Genomic DNA, 5,000 nt, shown 5'->3' on the forward strand with positions numbered 1-5,000 from the left:
CAGAGAAATTGGTCATTCTTTTGAAGAATGCACCAATGGCAGGAAGTGCAATCTCTGTGGAGCAAACGACCATCTCTTCAGAGATTGCCCCCTTTCATTCGCCAACAAACTTAAAGCTAAGAAAACACAGGAGACTGAAGCCAATCAAGTAGGAAATGGCTGCCCAGGTGCAGCAAATGCGCTAATTGAAGAGGCGGGGCTGGGAGTTCCAAACCTCCCGCCAACAACCATGGTTGGAGGAGAACAGCCCGGTGAGGCGGGAAAAGGGGAGGAGCCTGAGCTCCGCCCCGCAGAGGGACCTGAAGAAGCAGGTGGGCGGAGCCAGGACTTGGGCGCAGCTGGACTTGATTCCCCTGATGAGGACTCCACAGGGAGTCTCATTACAGTGGGGGAAGACGAGTCCAGCGACAACCCCCTCCCCGACACCCAGCCCAGCAATAAGAGGACTGCGTCCGAACTGTCCAGCTCGGAGGCTGAAGAAGCCTCAGAGAAGAGGGGGAGAGCTGAGTCCGACTCTCAGAGCCCTCCTGAGGAGCGGTACAAAGCCTCCCCTCCCGGTTCACCCAACCAGTGCTCCTTTTTAAATATAGCGCTACAATCAACTCCGTTGGAGAGACGAGCGAATATTGGCTTCCGGAGGTCAGAATCTCGGGAATCACCTCCAGACTGTGTGGAGATAGTGAAATGAGATTCTTTCACATCACGAGAAGGAAACCTGTGTTAAATGTAGCCTTTTAATTATTTATAGTCTTTTAAACTGTCGTACCTGTTTTTAAAACATACTCATGACTCTCACCTTTTCAACTATCAATGTGAGAAGTGTGAAGTCGCGAGTTAGAGCCCAGAGTGTTTTATCATTTCTTAACACTTTTAAGTCAGATGTGTTTTTACTCCTTTTTTACAAAAATACACACAGTGGGAGGAGACCTGGCCACAAACGTCAATCTGGAGTGGATCCAACCATAATAAGAATGATGGAGTGGCCATTTTAATTAAAAACCCTCAGGTTCTGGTGAAGGGCAGCACCGTGGTGAAAGAGGGTAGGGCACTTTTAGCACACCTGACTTTTATGGGGCACGATTTTAACCTTTTAAATGTATATGGTTTTAACGAAAAAAATGACAGGTATGACTTTTTAGAAGACCTGCAGTCCCACATGCTAGGTAGGGCACCATTAGTTGTAGGAGGTGATTTTAACTGTGTTTTAAACAAAGAAGACAGGAAGAGGATAGGGGAAGATTTTAAATTGGACAAAACATCGGTTTTATTACAGGGCTTATGCAGGGATTTTAGACTCACTGACTGCTTTAAAGCCATGCATCCCAGAGAGGAGGGCTTCACCTGGTTCAGTGGTGACGGCACCAAAGCCTCTCGCATAGATTATATCTTTATACGGAATTGGGTGCCGACCGATGCTAGATTAACCCCTGTCTTTTTCTCGGATCACCTCATGCTGTCCTGCACACTGTCACTCCCTTCAGGTGTGACGGTAGGGAGAGGTCTGTGGAAACTCAACTGCTCCCTTTTAGAAGATAGGGAGTTAGTTAGTCAGTTCCGGGAGCAGTACAAAGAGTGGCAGACCCTCCAAGACTTCTACACCACACGTGCGCACTGGTGGGAAATGGTGAAGGAAAGGACCCAGACTTTCTTTAGGCAGGCAGGTAAGAGAAAGAAAGTTAGGGAAAACAGACGCATGATGGGACTGCAAAAGAGACTACAGCGCTACTTCATTTTAACACAACAGGGAATTGATTTTAATAATGAAATCAAAAGTATTAAAGGAGAAATGTCGCTACTGGCAGAAACAAAAAGTAAAGGGGTTATTTTAAGAAGCAGGGAAAAGGAAACAGAAGAAGGTGAAAAGTGCACACGTTATTTTTTTAGAAAGATTTTAAATAAAGGGGGGACTATTTTAAAACTAAAAAATGACGACGGACGCACTTCACAAAGAACAGAGGAAATAAAAGATGATATAGAATGTTTTTACTCTGAACTGTATAAAGAGAAACCTGTTTTTAATGACACCCTAAACGAAGTTTTAAATTCCATCGAATGTCAGGTGAATGAAAATGTGTTTTTATCCCAAAATTTTAGTGTCAAGGAACTCAACAAGTGTTTTAAAAGTTTTAACAGAGGGAAGTCCCCAGGACAGGACGGACTTCCCTTTGAGTTTTATTTGACCTTTTGGGACATTTTAGCACCTGACTTACTAACTGTTTTTATGGAATTTGAGAAGGTAGACCGACTGCCAGACAGTTTTAAGATAGGGATAGTGACTCTACTCTACAAGAGTAAAGACAAGACTGACCTGAAAAACTGGAGACCTATCACGCTTTTAAATTTCGACTGTAAACTTTTTAGCAAAATTTTAGCGAATCGACTGACTATGGTTTTAGAGGACTTGATTCACCCGGATCAAGCCTGTGCCATCCCGGGGAGGAAGATCACCGACAGCCTCGTACTGATTAGAGACACCATTTGTCTGGCGAGAGACGAAAACACTCGGCTAATAGTCCTAAATCTAGACTTTGAAAAGGCCTTTGATCGAGTCTCGCACCAGTACCTGTTCCAGGTACTGCAAAAAATGGGGCTTCCAGAGAGGTTCATAGCTTGGGTGGGATTGCTGTATAGAGGGATCAGCAGCAAAATCCTGGTTAACGGGCATCTGACAAAAGCAGTAGGAATCAACTGCGGTGTCCGTCAGGGTTGCCCGTTATCTCCTCTCCTGTACGCGATTTGCATCGAGCCGCTGGCACAGATCTTGAGAAGGGACCAACGAATCCACGGGGTCTTTGTGCCAGGGTCCGGGGGACTGACGAACAAATGCGTTCTGTACATGGACGACATAAACATTTTATGCACGGACCTCTCGTCAGTCAACCGGACCCTGGACTTGACAGACTGGTTTGGACGGGCCTCTGGGTCCAAACTAAACCGAGACAAGACCCAAGCCCAATTTTATGGACCATGGACAGCGACTGAAACGACAGGACTGTCCCTGACTGTGACCCAGACCGACCAAAAAATTCTGGGGGTTAGGTTTGACAAGGAGGGGGGAGGGAAAACGAATTGGCCAGACATTTTAGGGAAAGTTAGACAGAGGCTAGGGTACTGGGGACTGAGGGAACTGACAATAGAGGGAAAGGTTTTAATCATTAAAGCAGTGATTTTACCTTTGCTTTTATTGATCAGTTCTGTTTTTATCCCCCCAAAGAGAATCATTTTAGCCCTGGAACGAGCCATTTTTAACTTTCTGTGGGGTTCACTTTCTGTGGGGTTCAAAGTGGGAACGCCTAAGAAGAGAAGTCCTGAAACGACCAAAGGAGAAAGGAGGCAAAGGCGTTCCAGACCTGTCTGTCTTTTTAATGTCTTTATACACAGCCACACACATTAAAATAGTGACGACCCCATCCAGAAACCCCAAAACGGCAGCCATGACACGTTTCTGGATGGGGTCCTACCTCAGACGGCTCAAAATTTTAAAGATTAGTCTTAAATTTCCAGTGTCTTTTAACCTGCCACCAGCCTATGCTTTTATACAGAATTTTTTAAAGCATTTTAGCCTGGAGCAGGAGGACGTAGAGGTTTTAACTAACCATCGTTCCCTTTTATGTGTTGTACAGGAGCGGGAACCAGTGAGTCCAGTGCGCGGGCTTGCACTCGGCGAGCCCTCCACGGTTTGGCGCAATGTCAACCACCCCGCTCTTCCAAACAGACTCCGGGACCTGTCATGGATGGTGGCACACGAGATCCTCCCAGTCAGGTCCGTCATGCACTCCCGGGGAATGTCGACGCTGTCGACCTGCCCCCGACCTGGTTGCGGCGCGCCGGAGTCGGTGAGGCACCTGCTCTGGGAGTGCAGCGCTGCTGTGGACCTGTGGGAAATGGCCGGCTCCTCGCAATTCCCGTACCTACCAGCGAAGGAGGTCCTCACACCACAGCTGGTGCTCTACGGGGCCAGCCAAAGGCCCGTCCCCAAAAAGGACTGGACGAAACAGTGGCTGGCCATCAACGCCCTGAAAGACGCCTTATGGACCTCCAGAAATTTGCTGGTAGGAAAGCACATGCAGATCCCCCCCGTGGCTGTGATCCAAATGGCTGCCGCAACACTCAGGGCAGCCGAGGGGGCCAGCGGCCGCCCAAGGACACAGCCACCAAGAAGAATCGCCTCTGTGCCCATTCGGAGGGAGGAGCCGGACCCACAACGCTAAAAAGGACACAGCAGCAGCGGCCTGGCTCTCCGGGAGAGGCAGGCGGGAAGGAGCACCAGGGCGGGGATCTCGGCCGAGCGCCTCGACAGTCACCCCGAGAGACCTACTGTTTGGAAGAGCGGGATGAGTTACCCTTGGTAGGGACTCACTGCGGTCCTGTACAAACGGGACTTTGGTTGGACTTTTTTAATGTTCCTTTTATAACTTTTATGGACATTTGACACACCTTTTAATTTTTGGCACATTTTTAAAATGAACTGAAATCCTTTTTACCCATGACTGTTTTTATCTGTATGATTTTATGATCGATAATATTTATTGTACAGAGAAATATTTATATGAAAAAGAAGTTGTGGATGGAAAAATGAAATGTGACTGAAATGAAACAAATGAATCACGTGTCAATAAACGTTTTCAAAACAAAATCTGTTCTTATCAGTTTAATATCTGATATGTCCCCTACCCGGGGACTATATATTAAATTGATTTTTGGAACAGGGAGATGGAACAGGAGCTTGCTCCATCCTCTCCACGCATCGACCTGGTATTGCAGTAGCTCCAGGAACGGTGCATCTCCCCAATGTTGTTCAAAAATAATGCGGTGCGATCACAAGCATGTGATCATGCGATGATCTGTCAACGCTTTGAAAAATGTTTACGCTTGAGTAAAAAGTGAGTGTACTTGGTAGGTTGGATGGCACTGTATAAGAAATATTAGATTCTTGCATTTTTTGAACCTTAATTGTGATGAATAATAAGTCATTTGAATGTAATCTGGCAAGAGCATTA

At 46.7% G+C, this 5,000-nt stretch overlaps 1 pseudogene; it reads left to right on the top strand.

Annotated features, from left to right (window-relative positions):
* Nucleotides 1-4,617: 4,617 nt before the first annotated feature.
* LOC137591909 (U2 spliceosomal RNA) lies at nt 4,618-4,789 on the top strand (annotated as a pseudogene).
* Nucleotides 4,790-5,000: the final 211 nt, after the last annotated feature.

This window comes from Antennarius striatus, unplaced genomic scaffold (assembly GCF_040054535.1).
Source record: "Antennarius striatus isolate MH-2024 unplaced genomic scaffold, ASM4005453v1 scaffold_33, whole genome shotgun sequence".
NCBI classification, from domain to species: Eukaryota; Metazoa; Chordata; class Actinopteri; order Lophiiformes; family Antennariidae; genus Antennarius; species Antennarius striatus.